Below are 23631 nucleotides of genomic sequence, written 5' to 3' on the forward strand. Positions count from 1 at the left end.
ATAGATAGTATAATTTTGAGAGTATAGTATAGATCATAAAGTGCAGATGATCAGAGTATTTTAAAGGTCAAAATTATTTTTTTAATTATTGCGCCTCAAATTGGCTAATTAAAATAAAACTGGTATACTTACGGGGCAGAGTTTTTTCTTGGCTTTGGCATTGGAGCTGCTGCATTAATTGATAATGGGGCTGGGTTGAACTTGAAGCTGAGTTCTGAGCATAGACTAGAGGCTGTCCTCCTACAAGCGGTGCATGCTGATGCAACTGCTGAGCAGATTGTAGATACTGCTCAGCATATTCTTGTAACTGTTGTGGAGACCACTGCTCTACAGTTGGCCAAGCAGCTGAAGTGCTTGCATTATGTGCAGATGGAGGGGCAGTTGCAGCCTGAGATACTATTGCCTGCGAGGCTTGGGCTACGAGTTGTGAACTGGTCTGAGCTCGTGGACTCAAAACCTGTAGTTGGACAATAAATAAGAAATATTATCAATGTAAGAGATTAGAGACTTGCACTAGAAATTGAAAAGACATTTGTAGAGTCACGACACAAGTTTGAGCATTCTCACGTACTTAACAATGTACAAGCCTCTGTTACATACCATGAGATAATTTCTGAAGGAGCATCCAAAACAATGTGACTTGCATTGAGAAAAAGGGCCCTGCCATGAGCATCCACTCCTATGATACGAGCACCGCACTAGTGTTCTGTCTAGTCTTTCAGCCAAAGCTTTGTCGGATACAACTAGTGGCTGCAATAATTAGGTAACTGAAGAAATTGAGATCGCCAAAATCATTTCATATACTAAATTAAAGACCTAAACATATTAAAAGTCATAACCTTAGAGTCTTGTACTGTCACCAAGTATCCATCAGAGGGGCAGACCTTGGTAGTTATAACAACATCAACAAAACAGATTCTGCAGTATAAATGAGTGCACTGTAATTGAAGTGTTTCATTCGGGTAGACAAGTTTTTCACAAACTTGACAAAGGTACTCGCCACCCAGAGAGTGTATGTCTACTATACAGTCTTTGTCAATCCCCATGTCGGCTTCGAAATCCGCCTTCAAGTCCCAAGTTACAACAAATCAGTAAGCAAGCAAAACAATATTATCATCTATGATCCCCTGATCCAGTAAATGCAATCACTTTCTTAAACACACACAAACATTTACAAATTGCACCTCATACTTCTACTGTTCTATAGGTTCACGGATAGCCAGCAGTCAAACAAAATGTTGAATAACATCTGATCCTTTTAAAAGGTCTTCCCCATTTTAAATTAGTTGGTTACATGACATTTATCAAATTGAAATTGTTTCAATGATATTATTAACATGGAGCGTTGAAGGGTATATACTACAATCCTTTTTTCGTTTCGCCATGCATTTACTTGATGGCGGATTCAAATTGTAATATAAGGGGGTCGGAAATTCTTTTTAAGAAGTTCGAGCCAAGTATTTGGCATATTGGACTTAAAATAAGCTTGAGCTTGATTCGAAAAAAATCAAAAATACGATTTATATATTAGATTATTGATCGGTTGAAAATCCTCTTTTAATTGTTGCAGTTGTAACCGTTAGAATTACGGACAATTTTACCAACATATGAATCTAAGGATATCTTTGTGTAAGGCTGTAATACGATCCGGACAGCTCGTGAGCTTACCCAGCTCGACCTCGTTCTCGATTGGTAAACAAGCTCGAGCTCGGGTAGAGGTTTCAGCTCGTTTAATTAAATGAGTCGACTCTACTCGGCTCGTGAAATTAAACGAACCGAATTCGGGTAGCATTTTAGACTCGATTTAGTGTAAAATTGAACGAGTCGACTCGTTAAAACCGATTCATTTAGTTAAACGAGACGGATCAACTCAACTTATAAAAATTAACAGGTCAACTTCAGACAGAGATTTACTACAATCTTCTAAATAAACACATTAGCAAATCTTCTAAATAAACACATTAGCAGCAACCATATAAATTATTCCGCAGTAGATAGTACCCCATGTAGGTGTAATATAATTTATTAAAGATATAAAAAAATATATTGGGTACATATTTTTTTTGACAAGATTTACTTTGAAATTGTACATGTAAAAGGGGAATATAATTTATTATCATATTAATTATATATTAACATATAAAATTAGTTTTGAAAAGAATTAACTTATAATAAATATTTTGATTCATCTTAAATATAAATTAACATAACAAAAATTGTAATTCAAAAAAAACAATTAACACATATATTATATATTATATTTCAAATTTCATACGACCTAAAATTTTAAAATATTTCAATTTAATTTAACATATGATACATAACATTGATAAATAGATCAAAAAAATCAAGATGAATTGATAAAAAAAAATTGAAGCTCATAATTGTTTTTTACATATCTCAAATTGACCTTGCTTAAATCTAATTACATATTACAAAACATTTACAACTATCTTATCAATTCCCTTATTTTTTATGATTTTACTTTGATCTCAATTTTATTTTTTATGAATTTTAACTTTAATGTAATAAATTTTAATATTTTATCATAGAATATGAAAATAAATCAATAAATAAGAATTCAGATAAAAGAATCAGCTTGAAGTTAAGTTATAAAACATTATTAGAATTATTAAATTTGCGGCACTATCTTCAATAATTTTATAAATTAAACCAACTTATTATTCGTGCAAAACATGAATTCTTTATAATACACTTATTAATTTAAATGTTGTAGATAATATCTATATATTTGACATTACAATTTATTCATATTATACGAACACTAAATATAAAAAAGATTTGCAGTTTAGTTCAAAGATAATCAATAATAATAGTAAAACAAAGAATTAAGATATGATTAACAACTTATTCTTGATCATGCAAAAATCAAAATTTACGTGCATTATTCACACACCCCGTTCACACATATTTATTAGTGAGAATTTCTAATAAATATGTAAAAAGATGTAATCTCCGACTTTAGTAGCTTATAATCGATCACAGGAGATGATATTTGCATGTGAAAAATAAAAAAGAGAAAATTTAATTGAAGTATAGTAGTTTTTATATTTTATTTCCGTATCTAGACTATTATATAATAATCGGAATGTAGTATAATTTGTTTTAACGATTATCACCCATTTTGGCTATTAAATATAAAAATAAATAGTATTTTATATTTATTAAATTACTAAATTGCTAAAATATTAGATCATCCTAAACTACGACCACAACTTATCCTGCTAAAATACAAATACAACTTTTTTCTGATTATTTTATTATTTACATTATAAATATATTATTTCGACGCATCATAGAAATTTGAAGTAAGCGCTAGTTCTAGCAAGGCTACACCAAAAATCGAGGCAAACCTTGAATCCAATGATTTCTCGAATCCACAAGAAAGAAGAGAAAAACTTTTATATGTCGCATCACGAAAACATAAAGCTAATCCTCACAAGTATTCTTACACGAGAAAGCAAACCTTGAATCTACGAGGGTTTCTTGAATTTACAAAAAAGAAGGGAAAATTTTCTAGTGTTTTAAATTTAATAAAAAAATCATAAGGTACACTATAAAATTGTTTATATAGGGATTGAAAACCCTAACACGAGATAAAACAAATCTTAATGAAAAAAAAATAATATAAATAATTATTAAAATAATAATAATTTTTATTATTTTTTTGAGAAGATTTACTTTGAAAATTTACATGTAAAATGGGAATATAATTTATTATCATATTAATTATATATTAACATATAAAATTAGTTTTGAAAAGAATTAACTTATAATAAATATTATGATTCATCTTAAATATGAATTAACATACTAAAAATTGTAATCAAAAAACAATTAACACATATATGATATATTATATTTCAAGTTTTGTACGACCTAAAAATATAAAATATTTTAATTTAATTTAACATATCATACATAAGCATATATAACTAGATTAAAAAATCAAGATGAATTGATATAAAAAACCGAAGCTCATAATTGGTTTTTACGTATCTCAAATTGACCTTGCTTAAATCTAATTACACATTTACAAAACATTTACAACTATCTTATCAATTTCCTTATTTTTTATGATTTTACTCTGAACTCGATTTTAATTTTTATGAATTTTAACTTTTATGTGATAAATTTTAATATTTTATCATAGAATATGAAAGTAAATAAATAAATATGACTTCAAAAAAATCAGTTTCAAGATTTGAGCATGAGCATGCACTATCTTGCATCTTGCCACCAAAAAACTACTGTTGCATTTTCCAATTTTTGTATGTTCATACAATCCAGTGGCGTGAGCATGCCTTTACATCTCCTCAACGTGAGCATACATCACACATTCATCATATCCTCAATATATAACGAAAATCCCCATACATCAGATTTCTCCACTTCAAAAGAACTTAATACCAACCATTAGTGAATCCCATCTTAACTATAAAAATAATTTTTTTGTGTCTTTTATTGGAGTATTTATACGGGTGCTCATTCACGACTCCCTATTTTCTATAACTCTTATTTTTAAAATTCTTCAAAAATACTTAGTGCGGAAAATATCAAATGTCTTCTCTACGTCAATGAATACCATATAGATGTCTTTACGTTGTACTCTATAGTCTATGCACATCGATTGAGATGAAATACCTCGATCAATAATTATCAAATTTATTTTCAAAAAATAATTTATTTTTATATGCACCCTATACTCAATAACTCTCTCCAACAATTTCATAGTATGGCTAAAAAGTTTAATAATGTGATAATTACTACCACTTTGAACATCACCCCTTTATTATTACCGATAAGCATTATCATGTTAAACTTTCACTAATTGCAGTTTCAGAAAAATATGAACAACTTTAATATTCATTTTCATCAACCTCTTCCAAACATCGCAATATCTCATTACATCAATCGTTTCAGCCTTACACATCTTCCATACGGCTCCTTTCATTTCTTTCTTACTGATTAATATACACACTAAAATCATGTGATACATGTTAACCTTGATTATGCTGCGAACCTGATTCTTGTCTTCTTGAATCGTTAAAATAGCTAATTGCAGTTTAAAATCTGACAACTCTTAATATTTTCATTCACCACTAATGTCCTGGTATTTTTACTTTTAATGTACATGATAGAACTTATTATATCTCGAGCATTCAGTCATGTGTTCTCCCGCTCCTATATGTCTAGGCAGTAACAACTCGTTATACGTTTTAAGTTTTTTTTCAACCACTACATTTTTTTTCCGCTGTTCTTACCTTTTTTTTATACAATTCTTCTATCATATTTATCTCTTCATCCTCTTGAAAAAAATGATTAGCTACTTAATTAAAAGGTAATTGTTTTATCTTAAACAAGTCTTCCACATCTTCGTTCAACCACCAATTTTTTTCTAATCATTAGCACTTTCTAAGATTAATTTACGACCTCTTCTTTATCATTTTCATGATTGTAATAATCATGATGTTCCATATTTTTTTAGTGTCTTCTACTTGTTTGAAAATCCTTATTAGATAAATTTCTCCCAATATTTTATCATTTTTCCTCCCTTCATATTCTTTCAAAAAATTTCTGGTATATCCTTTTTGGATCGTCCTAGAACCATACTTTTTATGGAAAACTCCATCAAAAAACAATGCTACGAATCAAATGTCTCTCTTGGAAAAAGCTTACAGTCCTTGCATAATTTATTATCTCTTCTACGCACAAAAAGATAATCAATTTGGTAGTTAATACCTCCACTTCTAAAGGTGATCAAACGTGTATCTTGTTTCTTAAAAAGTTCAAAACCATCAACTTAGGTACAATAAAATCTATGGTATGCTCAATTTTTCTCATTTCTTCCATACAAGCCAAAACCTCAGTGAGGTCCTTCATAGACATATACTCTTTCATGTCAATTGAAAATTTCTTCTACAAAACAAATTGATCATCATGTATTACTACGAACACACTTATTTAAAAGATATTCCTAAAAGCACTTCCTCTCAATTCATCGAAATCGGCTAATGTTATACACACATAAATAATGTGAACCATCCCAGCCTTCATCATTAGTCTAACAAATGTAATTCTATCTTCTCAATAATTTCTAACGCTTAACCTTTAGGTTTATAAACAACATAATACATATACCATTCCTAGAGTAACTTATCTTGAATACTACGGCTTGAAACATTAGGAAGATTATATACAAATACACGATATTCAAACAAACCAACGAGAAGCACACAAAATATAAGACATGAAAAAATCGCGTTCCAAATTGTTTATTAATCCTAATAATAATTCATAATATAATCAATCAATAACACCTCAATAGTGTTTCAACTGATACTTAAGCTAAATAATACTTAAGTATAGCCCAAAAATTACATAAGTGAACATCTTAAGTATTCTCCTTATCTATCAAATACAATATATAGCCACTCCAAATTTACCCACTAAGATGTAACATACATGTACAAGTCTTCCGATACTTTTTATACAAGCCTTCTATTACTAGTGTCTAATCACCAAACTTAATGACCAAGACATATCATATATAATAGTTATCTACACATATAATTATTATCCAACTTATATTTGTCTTGGATCACCAACCCATACTATCATATTGAATCGAAACCCAACTTTAAGCTCTTTGATATTCCCCCATTTGACCCAATTTAAAAAATAAATGTCAAAATCACTATTACATTACTTCAAATATCCACCAACTTTAAAATTTACCATTCAAAGTTCCTAAATTTGGTTTATCTGCCTTCAAGTACTAGTGGTCAATCTTCCGAATACAGTTCGATTGAACCTGCGCAAATATGACCTCACAAAATCATGGTCACCACTAAACCTGTCAATTCGTTCATTTCGTATACTTTCGTGTCGTGTATTTTCGTGTTTTGTGTACTTGAATGTCAAACACAAAACCGACATGTTTATCGTTTGTGTACATTCGTGTTCGTGTTCTTTCGTTTCGTGTCTTTTCGTGTCGTGTATGTCGTGTTAATTGAATATTAATATATATTAATCTATAAGATTTTTAGGTAAAAAAATTATAAAATATATGAAATATATATATTTAGATCTCAATTCTATACAATATAATGAACTCAAATAATATTTGAAAATAAATATGCATACATTACTATAATTCTACATATATTTATAAAAAATATTAAAATTTAATTATAATAATTATTTATATTGTATACTTCGTGTCGTGTCGTGTACTCGAAGGTTAAACACAAAACCGACACTAAATTTCGACCGTGTACTTTCGTGTTCGTGTACTTTCGTGTTATGTACTAAAAATACAAACACAAACACTAACACTAAATTTTTGTGTCGTTTCATATAAGTCGTGTCGTGTCCAAAATTGCCAGGTCTAGTCACCACTATGATCTATGAGACAATAAAAGAGAATTCGAATAACTAATAGTGAACCTCTATCAGCTAACTAAGTATCTCACATGATGAATAGAAAAATAAATACATGCACAATAAATATGAGAGAACGAAACACGGTACCGAAGATGACATTGAAAGGGTTCCCAAGCTATCCCCACGTGTATGTACTCAGTGAATCCACACACAATCTTTTCAAATACGTCAACTTCTGAAAGAACACAATTTACATCACTAATTACGACAAGGAAGATCGATATAATGATTAAAAATAACTGAATAGATGGAGATCAAATTATTATATGATAAAGTAGAACAAATCTGTAGATCTGTAAATGAGAATATTAAATATATACACAACCATAGATCTACTATTATTAATTTAGGAATGAATTTTAAAGATGGGTGGATGTGTGCAACAATTATATATATGCAATCAATCAATTACTATGATATATAAAAAACCAGATCGAACATAATCGATTGTTGATTGTCATAAATATGACATACCTTAAATTGCACTGAACCGCTGCTTAATTCAAGATACTTCTTTATTAAACTCTGATATCAAAACTTCCAAACCTGCAAAAGTTTATGCCAAGATAAATGATATTTTAATAAATAAAATTAAGTTCTTCCACATAAATTTGTCAATTAATACCATGGTAAGAAGTATAAAATAGAAAAAATAATATCACGATACATGTAGAATCAATTACATTTTGAAATTCAATCATATCACGACACGACAATAAGTACATGAATGGTAAAAATTCATATCACAAAATTTACATTCATTTCTCAAAAAATCTACATCACGATTATAAGTAATTGAACAAAAACTTTTACAATGAAGTATATTAATCGGCCGCCATACCTTGGAGAAACCTTTGAAGACACAAAACACAATGACTACATAGCCTTTTATTAGTGAAAATTTCAGGGTTAAGAAGAAAGAAAATGACTATAATATCCCCAAAATTTTAATTTTATAATATTGAATTTCGTATATAATTATAATAAAAGAAATTAACATAGATATTCCCAATTTTTTTTGTATTTTTACAATGATCAATACATTTTAACAAAGAAAGTCTCATTATGAAAATTGGGGCAAGTTCAAATTGAAACCTTAATTTACATTGGACTCAGATTACAAGAACTAAATCGAAATTCATCGAACCGATATCCGGTTTATATCCAATTCGATAATTTGATACTGATCATAAATTCAATTTGATCTGATCTGATAGTTACCTGAACCCAAAATTTGTCTGAGAATAATATCAATTATATCTATTTTTAGGCAAAATAAATAAATAAATTGAGTTTTGGTTTAGTTGTTATAATTTTAACGAGTCATATCTCATGTTTCAAAATATTATCTTACTTTTAAAGTAATAAATTATCTATTCATTGGCAAAATTTGTATTTAAAACAATATTTTTAAATAATAACTCAAGTACTCGATCAAATTTTAAAATATTTTTATTTTAAAACTTTTATATATATGTTTTATAAATTCTTATAAATTTCAAAAATGATTGAATCATGATTCGAGAATATTCAGATTGAATTTAATCTAAAAAGAATTTTATCTGATCTTAATCTGAATTTTATCTAATTTTTTATGTGTGTTAAACCCCAACCGAATTTCATTAAAATGAAACAAGTATTTTTTTGAAGACGCATCAGTGAGTTAACCTTATACATGACCCCGATTTTCCTATTGTATTTCATATCAGCACATATGTAGTCCACATTTTTTGGCACCTTGTTCCCATTTCCTATCAACTCATGTATAATCCATAATAATTGGTATTTTGTTCGTTTGTTTGTTTCTTGCAGTACGTTTTTTGACATTCAACCCATGAACTCTAGATTGCATGTGCGCCCTTGTAACCATCACTGAACCACAATATTTAGCTAAAATGAATAAATTAATATAATCCTAACAAGGTTTACTTAGATTAGAATGAGCCTTCCTTTAGTTATGAAATTAGAGACATTTAACACAAAATTATGTCAAAAAGACCATATCGAGAATTCAAAAAAAAAGGAATCTTATAGATGTCTGGGAGTGCAAGCAGTCCTTAAATCTACAATAATATAACACGATTCGCTTTAGGCACATCCGAAAAAATGAATATATCTCTCTATTGTTTAAGGGCTCAATCTCAGCCTCTACTAGAACTCCCCCTAGGCCTAGCTACCTGACTAGGCCTATATTACAAGCTCATATGCCGTTTTTTAAGCCTATCTAAGAAAGTAACACTTTTTCTCATCCCCATTCGGTAAGCGTATCTTCAAATCTTACAACCTGAAATTTTGGTACCACTTGTTAGACCGTAAAAATGGCTTTACTCCATATTTGTATGATTTATTAATTTGAGATCAAACTCACACGAATTTGTCTTTAAGCCCATAATAAACGTACAATGTGATCTGGATCCCACTTAAGTGCTTGACCATACTAAACGTCCACATAACTACTTAACTCCCTAAGCCTATGCTAGAGGCTAACATGTCACCCATTAGGCACACATCCTAAAAAGTCCAATTGTCTAAGCCCATTATGGAAGCACATCTTCGAATCGTTAAAATCTTAGGTATTGACAAAATTCTGGATTGTAAGCATGTCTTAACTCGGCAATAGTATGATATTATTCATTTTTGATCAAATATCTATGAATTTTTCTTTATAGTTTAAACACACCCCGAAAGACGTTGGATGATGTTAACTGACTTCTTACCCATTTACAAACTGCTCGTCCCATAAATAATATAACTCTTAATTCTACTGTTCATTACTCTATTAATATATCTTTTGATTTTTCCAAAGATAACTTGGTGGGAATTTGGTACAAAATAGCATAACTAATATTATCTTAGTGTAAAGAAAGTATGTTTTTTAACAAGTACTTAGAGTGTCATCAATGCCGTTAATGACATTTAGGAGGCCTACAAGCGACCAAAAATTAGGCCCCAAAAGATGTTATTATAATTATTCACAAAAAACTTTTTACCTAGAAATACGCGATACTCGATTAATAACTAATATAAAAGACAATTTTTTTTACAAATATAAAATCCAAAGTGGTTAGTAATGGTATATATATCAATGTTCCCTAACATATGTTTATCACTGAATTACATTATATCATTTTAAATTTAAAATTTAGCAAACTCAACAAACTTAAATGCAAAAATAAGGTCACCATCTTGATGGATTCACAAAACTAACAATTTTTGGTTAAATAAATTTTCCTAACTATCTTCAACTATGAATACATATAATATTATTTTCTGAAAATTGAGCCATCTAAAGTTTAGAACCCCATGCAGTGAGTAGGGGTGTTAACGGTGCGATGTGGTGTGGTGCGGTTTGGTGAAATTCTCAAAGCCTAATCACACTACATAATTCTTAAACCGCGCAAACCACACCGTGAAAATGCAGTATGATGCGGTACAGTTCAAGCATTTTAAGTTATTAAAGAAAATAATGAATGATTATTTATTAAAATTTTAGTTTGGATAAATATTTGTAATTCAAAACATTCATATTTAGAATAAATTTTGATGAACTATTATACTAACCATAACATTAACAAATAAGAATCAATAAGAAAAAGTTAAAGTATGAGTTTGAGATATATATATTAGGTCACACACACTGTAGAGGGGGTGAATACAGTGTAAAGTACAATCTAATCGAACTTTATTGAAATAATAAACTCTATTACAGTATGGAACTGTTACCTCTCAGTGATGAACAAATATCACGAGAGCTGCTAGGGTTACTACGAATAATCTTCTCGAATATGATAACACTTATAGTGTAAACCCTATGTCTGTGTTTATATACTACACCATTACAAGATAATCGCTAATTGATATGGAATATAATTCTGCTTACTAAATATATCAATCAAATATCTTTTCTTCCAAGTATTCTATTCTTTATAGAATTCCTTCTTCATGCATATCTCTTCTTATGTTTATCTCGATCTTCTTTCCTTTAATCAGCTACTGTCCTTATCTGAACGTCCTTCAGCACTTAAGTTCTGATATCCATCTTCTGATAATTATCTCCTGATAATATAAGTACTGATATCCTTAAGTCCTGACTTCCAGTAAGTACTGATTTATACTGTTTAAGTAAGATCTGAAAACTAAACATAAATCATATTAGCCATGACATTATCAAATATATCTAACAATCTCCCCCAACTTGTAAATTAGCATAATATACAAGTTTAACAAATATTTAATGATGTCAAAAACATTAAGTACAAATGCATGAGAATTAGACTAGATAACTACAACTTACAGTCCTTAAAGCTTTACCAACATTTAACTTCTGATAACAGCTTCAGTCTGTACAAATATCAGAATTTAATCAGTTGTAGATCTTGACTTGGCTTCATCTTCTGATCTCTCTGATGTCAGGAGTTGTTCTGAGATAGTTCTTCAACAAACATCTCTCAGCATATCTAAGTTCATCAATCATCCTCCTTTTAGCATATTTAAGCTCTGCATTATCTTCACCAATTTGAAAAATTGCAGCCCTGAGATCATTAATCTTTGCTTTTCTTATATCCTAATCTAGTCTGATCAAATAAGCTTTATCAGACTCAAGATTGAATTCCACAGCCCTGTAACCCAGAAAGGTAATTATAATTTTAGCAGTGTTGGGCTTCATTTCAACTATATCACCCTTGTGATCTCTGTACTTTGGAACATATGTGCTGTCAGACTTAACAAAATAAAGCCTTTTCTGTCTCTGAATCTGATCCTTCAAATAGTTTGCAGCACTTCCTGTCAATCTGTCATCCACTTGAAGTAAGAATAGTACATGCTCCAATTCTTCAAAATACTTCAATGGAATGGCATTTTGCCTTATATGATAAACCCTACCATCTGTCATGAAGTACAACAAGATGTGTTCTTTCAAGTAGGTATGGTAAACCATTTGTACAGATTCCAGTTGATTCAATCTCTCAGGAGTTTCTCCAATACCTGGTTCACTCAAGGAAGTTGGATCATTGGTAGTGTTCTGTATTCTTCTTTCATCAGTACTTCCCAATCCAGTTTTATCTCTTGCTTCCTTTCCAGTAACTACTCTTGCTTCAAAACCACTTGCAGCAGTCTTCAAAGGTTGAGTCTGTTTTGCTTTAGTGAATCCTGGTAGGAGTGTCTTTGATCTATCTTCTGATATCAAGTTAACTTGAGCTATGTCAGAGGTTACTTGCTTCTTTGAAATATCAGAACTTACTGTCTCTTGACTCTGAACAACTTGAACCATGTCAGAGGTTGTTTTAAGAACTTTTCTTGAAGTCAGAGCAAGATCATCCTTTTCATCAGTGATTTCTTCATTCTCAGGAGGCACATAAACCTTGATACGTTCACCAACCTTTTCTTTACCCTTGGATCTTGGATCTATCTGTGGTTGTGATTTAGCCAATGTTGCTTCAGTATTTGTCCTTTCTTTTATCACAATGCCTTTGAGTTTTGGAAGTGTCTTTTTACCAGAAGCTTCAGATTTAGATGTGACTTTTTCTGATTTAAGTCTAGCTTCTTCTTCCATTAAACTCTCCAAGTCCATTCCTGGATTTTCCTGAAGAAATAACTGTCTTGACATTTCTTCATCAAGATCTAAAAGTTCATCAGAACTTATCCTTTTACCAGTAGCAGAACTAATTCTTTTCCCAGTATCAGAACTTGTCCTGTAACTTGTGATTTCAGCTTTTCTTGATGAGAAACCTCTATCTTGACTATGACCTCTACCCATTCCAGAGTTTCTTTGATCATCCTTTTCATCATCCTTCCCTTTCAGTGTCTTGCCAGTCTTGCATTTGTATTTAATTACTTTCTCCCCCTTTTTGGCATCAGCAGGTAGGAGAAGAGAGACAAGCAATTCCACTGAGGCTTGGATTTCAGTAAGTTGAGATTGCTGAGAAGCTTGATTTTTCAGAATATCATCGATCTGAGCTTGTTGTTTCTCTTGAGTCTTCTCAATATAAGCAATCCTGTCAAAGGTAGGTTGGAAGAACTTTTTCTTATCAATCTTTTAAACTTGTTCTTGCTTCATTAGTTCTTCCCTTAAGAGATGTAACTCTGCATGAGTATGTGAATGAAGACCTTGTAAATGTTTAGTACTCAATGCAGTGACTCTAAGCTGTGTTTTGAAATCATCAGTATTTAACATTTCATCATCTTTTGTCAGGTGCTCAACCAGATTCTGTGCAGAAGGAGCACATGTGACTGCGTTCCATTCCTTAGTCCACTCCTGTCCTGCAGGAGTTTCACTCCAAGGCACTGGTGCTTCTCTGGTAACAAACTTCTTAACAAGTACAGATTTAAGAATAGTTTGTTGAGGATCATGTCCTGAAGGACGTGCTTCATCAGCATCTACATTTGGAGCAGCATCACCAGTATCTCCAGCATTTGCAGCATCAGAACTTACAGAATCAGTATCTTCTGATAAAACAATAGTGTGAGTAGCAATAGAGGCTTCATCATCCTCTAATTGCTGATTTGGTTCTAAGTTCTGATCAACAGCCATATCCTGATGCTCACCTAAATTCTGATCATCAGCATCTAGATGCAGAGAAGGTGTAGTAGATAACTCTGGAGTTTGAACAGCATCAGTAACAGGTGTTGTTAAAGGATTAGTTGCTGTTGGAGCTTCTAAGAGAATTACGTCAGGCACAACCAAGGTCTGGATATCAATATCAGCACTTGTGCCTATATGAACAGGAGATACATACTTTGAACAGGAGACACAGATGGTGTGTTGGCCTGTTCAGGAATAGTATCCTGAGTTGAAGGTGATGGAGAAGTAGTGACTTTAGCAAATTCTTTTTCTTGTGAGATCAGAGATTCCTGATCTCCTTCCTTAGCTGCTGCTTCTTCATCATCTGAAACTGGCCTTTTTGCCCTCTGTTTCTTGTATCTCTTTGTAGATATGGATTCCTTGGGAGTTTTAGGAACAGTCATTCTTCTAAGCCTCTTGAGAAGCCTAGAGCCCCCAATTCCATAATCCTTCTGAGAAGTCACTTTCTCAGCTTCTTTAACAACAGGTTCTGAAGAAGGAACCTGTTCCTCAGTATCAGATTCATCTCTCAAAGCAATCTTCCCTCTCTTTTGAGGTGTTTGAGGAACAGTCTTTGTCCTCTTTGGCTTGGAAGATGAAGGCTTCACAGTAGGTGCTGAGGATGAGGGTTGAACTGTCTGTGAAGTGGAGAGATAGGATTTGATATATTGCCTGAGGGTTGGTTGAGTAGAATGAGTGATATGTTCTGATGGTTGTTGTGATGTTTGGGAGGTGGTGGTTGGTTGGACATCAGAATAAACAGATCTATAGGAATCAGGATCAGCATTTACTAAGATATGTTTTACAGACTGAGGAATCTGTAAAGGTCTAACCACTGGTTTCTTAGTGTCAGCATTTACCAGGTCATTAAAATATCATTTTGTAACCTTAAAAGGTGGAGTTAAGGAACTGATTAAGTGAGGTGCATCAGTACAAAAAGTATATATAAGTTGACAGAATCTAGCAAAGTAGACAACATTCCTATCCTCTATCATCCTATCCCCAATAAAACCTATTATAGCCGTTACAAAATCAAAATGAGTTTGGTTGATGATGGCATACCCGATGTGCTGACTCATTATGGGGATGGCATCAAAATTCGAACACTTGTTCCCAAAAGCTTTAGTGATGCAATCGAAGAAGAAACTCCATTCCCTTCTGATATGAGCCCGTTTCAACTGCCCAAGCTTGGCCAAACTCTGTTCATACCCCAAACTGGCTATTAACTCCTGAAGAGCCGATTCCTCTGGAATTGAAAAAGTACATCCTTCTGGGAGATGTAGAGCCTTGCGTATTGTACCAGGAGTGACTGCATATGAAGAATCACCCACTTCGAAAACAATACTAGGAGTACCATTTGGACCACCATTATCAAAGTTTCCAGTCCTCCAAAGTGTCAGAACTTGTTGGCTTGAGAATACTGAAGGTTGGGTCAATGCATACCCGATTTCACTGTGTGCAAGAAGGTCTTGCACAAAATGCAATTCAGACGGAGCTTCAGCATTATCAAGAATAGCAGCATAATTGTTTGGAACAAATTTAGCTCCATCAATGATTAAATCCTTAGGTGCCATGAAAGTAATCGAGAGGTTTAAGTGCCTGTTAGGTGTTTGATAGAATATCTATATGAAAAACCAACGTTAGAAGAAGAAAGAGAGTAAAAGCAAGTAGAGAGAAAAAGTATGAAAGGAAATAAAAGATTAAAAAAAATCTTCTCTCTGTCTTACTTATACTTTTAAAAAAAATGTAACCGTTGGACACCTGTCAGACATGCAGTAAAAACGAATAGTTAATGGGCACGAGAAAACAGTAATCATTACTTACCCACTTGCAGTTTTTCAAGGAAAAACCGTTCCACTTACCCAGTTATTCCATTAATCAAGGTGAAACAGTTTTAATTCAAAATTGAAACCGTTCCCACTTATTTAATTATTTGTCACTGCAACATCAATATTCTGAAAAAAAAATCGAGTGAAAATGACCATAATAAATCGGACGAGCAAGTACTGATAAAAGAAAATCAGAACTTAAGTTAAAACATAATTTATATGGTCATCAGAATATGAATATTTATCAGGATTTATCAATACATTACAAAATATCTCAGAGACAAGATCTTGAAACAGAAACAAATTTCATTAACATATCAAGAGAATACATTCATGAAATTGAAATTACATCAGAACTTGTACAAAATTTCCCTAAGCTGCTAAACCTAACGTCAACAGCCTTAGTCCTAGCTCAAGAAGCAGGGCAAGGCTGATGATGAAGAAAAACAGGAAGAAGAAAATAAATTATTTCTTCTTCCTACTCTCGACAAACAGAATAGCGAGTCGAATGATTCACTCTTGCTGGAGGAGAGCTTCCAGCCTTTCCTCCTCCAATCGCTCCAGATGGCGATGGTAGTCCATGTAAAAGAACAGGAGGTGGGTAAGTACCTCCTGGGGAACGGAGTCCCATATCTCATCAGGAATGGCAGTGACGTGCCATTCCTGCTGCCAATCGGCACAGCTCAGCTCCATGTTGAATGTTTCGTAGTTCAAAAACATATTGTAATTGACCATGGTGTTTTTGATAGAAAAAGTATGAAGGTGAGTTTGTGATAAAAGAGGTGATGGGAAGGCTGATGTTGAAGTGGTTGTTTATATAGGCAAGAGAATGCCAGGAAACACAAAGAAATTTAATGCTAACAGGTGGAATTAATTCCACCTCGTCTCCCCAGACTTGGAAAAAGAAAAACATTCATTGGAAAGAGAAAACATGGTTTAATGCGCACAAGAAGCAAGTAAAAGATGACTGTTCATGTACGAGTACCACTATCCCTAACTATAGTGACTATTAATCTTCCACTTCAACATATTCTGGTTTAATCTGAGACTGTTGTCAAATTTTATCCACAAATAAGTCAAGTAAAGAATCAGACTGTAATATCAGAACTTAGACTTATATTAGAACTTAACAGTCATCAGAACACAATTTCTTAACTCGAAAAAGGAATGCCTATTTTAGTAAGTCCTCACACAAATTCTGATTTATATTCTTCAGAACTTAATCATCAGAACATGCAATCAGAAATTATCCTCATAATTTGTGGAATGTGACACAATGACTGTTCATCTAAAACAACATAGATCACCACAGTGATTTTCATCATTCATATGGAGTGGTTAGTGTGTGCAGTAAGCTAAATAACAGACAATGAGTAAAGTCTGATTCACTTCAGTACATCTTTGAAATAAGGCATAACTAAAACTTTGCTAAAGAGTTGTCATTATTCTGAAACCTACTATTGAATGAATTCATGCTTGAGTCCACCTCAACTATTTTGTGCATCTTTTTAAATTCTATTTTACAGTGGCTTCTCAGTGTAAGTGAGTCACGACTGCTTATCAGAATTTATGCTATTATCAGAGTATTTCTCCAGTAATCATAGAGTGTGAAAAGTCACCAAGAAAATATTTGATTTGCTTTTCTGATGCATATTACTTAATACCAGCAATGCACTTGGGTCTTTCCTTCCACATTTTTACTCTAGATCTCAAAGGAGTGCCTGATTTTTAATCCTTATTTCTCTTTCTTTTTCTTTTGATAAGTGAGGCTTATCAGCACTTAGTACATTCAACAGATTTACTAGCATCAGAACTTAACAGATGAGTAGCATTATTCTAGTTTGTGACTTAATAATAAGATAGACAAAGTAAACTCAACTAAGCTCAATTATCAGAATTTGCTTGTGTCAATAGATTTCCACAGAAATAATTACTTCTTACATGGGATCCCTTGTCTATTAAAGACTACTAGGTCAGCATCTAGCACAGTTATCCTTATAGGATTGAATAGTTACCTAAACAGACATATAACTATCAGAGTTTAGAAATATATATCAGACAACATTCAGTACTTAAACACATTTTTTAATTAAGCACAGAATACACAAAGAGATTAAATTCTGTAAATACTGATCATAAAGTCTGATGCATCAGAACAAAACTAAGCAGATTTAGAGAAAGAACCTGAAACCATTCCAAGTTCATTTACTAATCTTGTAAAAGTAGCTTCACACAATGGTTTTATGAAGATATCTGCTAGTTGTTGATCTGTTGGAACAAAGTGCAATTCCACTGTTCCTTCATCTACATGTTCCCTGATGAAGTGGTGCCTGATGCTGATGTGCTTTGTCATAGAGTGTTGAACTGGATTACCTGTCATAGCAATAGCACTTTGATTATCACAGTAAATAGGGATTTTGAAATATGTTAACCCATAATCCAGTAACTGATTCTTCATCCAAAGAATCTGTGCACAACAGCTTCCTGCAGCAATATATTTTGCTTCTGCAGTTGATGTGGAAATTGACTTCTTTTTCTTGCTAAACCAAGAAACCAATCTGCCTCCAAGAAATTGGCAGCTTCCACTTGTGCTTTTCCTGTCAATTTTGCAACCTGCAAAATCTGTATCTGAGTAACCTATTAGTTTAAAATCTAATTCTCTGGGATACCATAATCCCAGATCAGTTGTTCCCTTAAGATACTTGAAAATTCTTTTCACAGCTGTTAAGTGAGGTTCTCTTGGATCTGCTTGAAATCTTGCACAAAGACAGGTAGTATACATGATATCAGGTCTACTAGCAGTTAGATAGAGTAGAGAGCCAATCATACCTCTGCAATCAGTAATATCTACTGATTTACCAGTATCCTTATCCAGTTTTGTTGCAGTGGCCATGGGAGTAGATGCACTTGAATAATCTTGCATTCCAAATTTCTTCAGCAAGTTTCTGGTGTACTTAGTTTGACAAATAAAAGTGTCGTCTTCATTCTGCTTGACTTGAAGGCCCAGAAAATAGCTAAGTTCCCCCATCATACTCATCTGATATCTTGACTGCATCAGTTTTTCAAACTTCTTGCAAAGTCTGTCATTTGTAGACCCAAAAATGATATCATCAACATAAATCTGGACCAGAAGTAAGTCTTTTCCATGGTTGAGGTAGAACAGTGTTTTGTCTATTGTTCCTCTATTAAATCCACTTTCCAGAAGAAACTGAGCTAATGTCTCATACCATACTCTGGAAGCTTGCTTAAGTCCATAAAGTGCTTTATCAAGCCTGTAGACATAATCTGGATGTTTGGAATCTACAAAGCCTGGAGGCTGTTCAACATATACTTCCTCCTCCAATTCTCCATTGAGAAAAGCACTTTTCACATCCATTTGAAAGACAGTAAACTTTTTGTGAGCAGCATAAGCCAAAAATATCCTTATGGCTTCTAACCTAGCAACTGGTGCAAATGTTTCATCATAATCAATTCCCTCCCGTTGAGAATATCCTTTTGCAACCAGCTTTGCCTTATTCCTTGTAATTATGCCATCACTGTCAGTTTTGTTTCTGAATACCCATTTTGTACCAACAACAGATCTATTCTTTGGTCTTGGCACTAGGGTCCAGACTTTGTTTCTTTCAAATTCATTTAACTCTTCCTGCATTGCTTGCACCCAATCAGCATCTTGAAGAGCTTCTTCCACTTTCTTTGGCTCAGTCTGAGAGAGAAAAGAATTGTAAAGACATTCGTTTGAAATACCTGTTCTAGTTCTGCACCTACATCAGGATTTCCAATTATCAAATCAGGTGTATGTGATTTAGTCCACTTCCTTGCAGATGGAAGGTTTTCTCTAGAACTGGATGCTCCCCCATGATCCATGCTGTCTTCATTTTCATTTTCTGATGCTCCCCCTGAAACTATGCTCTCTGAGTTGGATTCTTCAGAATTTAGATTTTCAGAACTATCAGAACTTGGCTTATCAGAATTTGACGAATCAGAACTTGAAGAGCCAGATGTATGTTCTGATGCTTTTTGAGATGTGGTATGTTCTTGAGTATGCTCCCCCTGCATAGGTGCATCTTCCTTTGGCGTAGTCACCACAGTTTCAATAATATCAGAGTTTAATCCATCAGAGTTTACAGTATCAGGACTTAGACTGTCAGGTTTTTCAGTATCAGAATTTGAGTCTTCATTTTCAAATCTCAGCTGATCATGATCAATAAAATCTTCAAGACCAGTAATATTCTTGTCATCAAAAGAGACATTGATAGATTCCATGACCACTCTTGTTCTCAAATTATAGACTCTAAAGGCTTTTGTGGAAAGTGGATATCCAACAAAGATTCCTTCATCAGCTTTTAGATCAAATTTAGATAGCTGTTCAGGATGAGTCTTGAGAACAAAACACTTGCATCCAAATACATGAAAGTACTTCAGATTTGGCTTCTTTTTATTTACCATCTCATATGGTGTTTTTCCTTGCTTGTTAATGAGTGTTGTATTTTGAGTAAAACAAGCAGTCTGCACAGCTTCAGCCCAGAAATAGGTTGGAAGCTTTGCTTCCTCAAGCATTGTACGTGCAGCTTCAATGAGAGTTCTATTCTTCCTTTCAACAACTCCATTTTGCTGTGGAGTTCCAGGAGCAAAAAATTCCTGCTTAATTCCATGGTTTTTGCAGAACTCTTCCATTATCAAATTCTTGAACTTAGTGCCATTATCACTCCTTATGGTTTTCACAGAATCTTTGACCAATTTATCCAGATGTTTGACATGATCAATCAAGATAGATGCAGTTTCACTTTTTGTGTGCAAGAAATACACCCATGTGTATCTGGTGAACTCATCCACTATGACCAACGTATATTTCTTCTTTGTAATAGACATGACATTCACTGGACCAAATAGATCAACATGTAGTAGATGATAAGGCTCAAGAATTGATGATTCAGTCTTGCTCTTGAATGAAGATTTTCTTTGTTTGGCCTTCTAACAAGAATCACAAAGGCCATTAGGAGCAAATACTGACTTTGGCAGTCCTCTCACAAGATCTTTCTTGACTAGTTCATTTATATTGTTGAAATTTAAATGAGAGAGTTTCTTGTGCCAATTCCAGCTTTCTTCAATTCATGCTCTACTCATGAGACAGATTGCGGAACCATCAGTACTTGTTGAAAGCTTAGCTTCATAAATGTTACCACGCCTGTATCCTCTTAGAACAACTTTGCCTTTGGATTTACTCACAACTTCACAGTGTTCTTCAAAGAAATCAACATGATAACCTCTGTCACAGATTTGACTTATACTCAGCAGATTGTGTTTAAGTCCTGAGACCAAAGCTACTTCTCTAATGATGACATTCCCAAGATTAATATTGCCATATCCCAATGTTTTTCCAATGTTGCCATCTCCATAAGAAACACTTGAGCCAGCTTTCTCCACAAAGTCTGATAGCAGGGCTTTATTTCCAGTCATATGTCCTGAACATCCACTGTCCAGAACTAGAATATTTTTCCTGTTGCCCTGCAATCACAAAGACCACTAATGATTAGTTTTAAGGACCCAGACTTGCTTGGATCCTTTGGCCTCATTAAGTTTGTTAACATTTGCAGCGGATTTAGCATCAGAGTTTATGTTAACATTTTTCTTATCAGAACTTATACTATCAGACTTTGAATCAGAATTTACACTAGAAGGAACAATGGAAACTTTCTTTAAAGAAGGTTTTATTTGATAATAATCATAGTACAAACTATGATATTCCTTACAAGTATAAATGGAATGCCATAAACTACCACAATGAAAACAAGGATTTTGTGGTTTATATCTAACATACTGACTCTTAAATCCTGATTTTGAAGGTAAGGAGTTTATGATCTTATTCTTCCTGCAAAAAGAAGTTAGATGGTTAGAACTTCCACAGTTATGACACGTTTTCCTAGGAGCATCAGGAACAGTCTTATAATCATTGCTTTTATTCACACCTTCCTTTCCATTCCTATTTTTCCTAGGTGATTTTACCTTGTTTGCATTCTTAACATCTTTCAGCTTATGCTTAAGCTACTTCTTAGTCATTAAGCCTATGTTTACTTCAACCGTCTTTTCCTGTTTTAGTTTGTCAGAAGTTAATTCCTCTTTAACTTCTGATTTCTCATTATCAGACTTTACAGTTACAAACTTAACAGGTTTTAATTTTGGCTTTTGCTTAACAACAGGCTTAATTTCTACAGTTCCTTTATTATTCTTATCCTCTCCATAACCTAAGCCCTCTTTCCAATTTTCACTACTTAGCAAATTTTGAGTTTTTCTGCCAGAGTTAGTCCAAGTCCTGATAATCTCTTTTTCCTTTTCTAACTCAGTTTTTAGAGATTCATTCAATTTTAGCACTTCATCCCTAACATAAAAATCATCATCTCTATCCTTCTGAGTTTGATGGAACATAACTAACTCTTTTTCTAAGAAATCATTTCTTTTCTTAAAAGCAAGATTTTCAGAAGTTAATCTTTCACATGTTAAAGTTTGATCTCTATAACTAACAAACATGGTTTTAAGATATCTTCTCAACTCATTAATATCATCAGTATGAAAAGCATAAGTAGTCTGAGGTACCTTTATTTCAGCAGCTTCAGAACTGCTCACAGCACTTTCTTTATCAGCATTTGCCATCAACGCATAGTTCTCCTCACTTTCAGGGTCTGAGGTGTCTGTCCAGCTTTTCTTCTTTGTGACAAGAGCCTTGCCTTTGTCACTCTTTACTTTCTTGCAATCAGGAGATATGTGGCCTTTCTCACCACAGTTATAGCATTTGACATTGGTATAATCTCCTCTATCAGACTTTCCTCCTCTGCCCTCAGATCTTCTGAAATTCTTCTTATCAGAACTTGAGCCTTTCCTGGAAAACTTCTTTCCCTTCCTGAACTTCCTGTATGCAATCTTTGTGATCCCTTTCACCATAAGAGCACACAGCTTTATCATCTCCTCATCAGCATCAGTCTCAGGCAAGCTTTCAGAATCCGAGTCATCATCACTTTCAAAACTTGATGACTCAGTATCAGACTTTGTGAAAAGAGCTTTACCCTTGTCTTTCCTTGAGGTAACTGCCTTGGGGAATTCTTCTTCAGCCTTAAGAGCAACTGTCCTTGACTTTCCTCCTTTCCTCTTACTTCTTTGTTCCATCTCAAGTTCATGAGTCTTGAGCATTCCATAAATTTCATCAAGAGTTGTTTCATCAAGATTGTAGTTGTCTCTTATTGTCGTTGCCTTCAAATCCCAGCATTCAAGAAGAGCTAACAGGAATTTAAGGTTTGAATCTTCAAGTTCATACTCCTTATCAACCAATGACAAATCATTCATGAGTTTGACAAATCTATCATATAAATCAGTCAATGACTCATTAGCCTTTGAGTCAAAGTGTTCATACTCTTGAGTGAGTATTGTCTTCCTGTTCTTCTTAATTATATCGGTTCCCTGACACCTTGTTTCCAGAGCATCCCATATCTCCTTAGCAGTCTTGTAGTTAATTACCCTATTTGACATTACATTATCAATGGCACTATGCAGTAAGTGTCGTACCTTAGCATCCTTAGCATCCTTAGCAATTGATGCTATATCTTCAGCAGTATAATCACTCTTCTCCTTTGGTACGGTCTTTGCTGCTTCACCTGCAACTGCAACTGCGAGCTTGGTTGGTTTGTGAGGCCCTTCCTTGATTCTATCAAGATATTCTGGATCTGTTGCTTCCAGGAACATGGTCATCCTCACCTTCCATATGGAATATTCAGATGGTCTCAGTAT

This window comes from Apium graveolens, chromosome 2 (assembly GCF_009905375.1).
Source record: "Apium graveolens cultivar Ventura chromosome 2, ASM990537v1, whole genome shotgun sequence".
NCBI lineage: Eukaryota > Viridiplantae > Streptophyta > Magnoliopsida > Apiales > Apiaceae > Apium > Apium graveolens.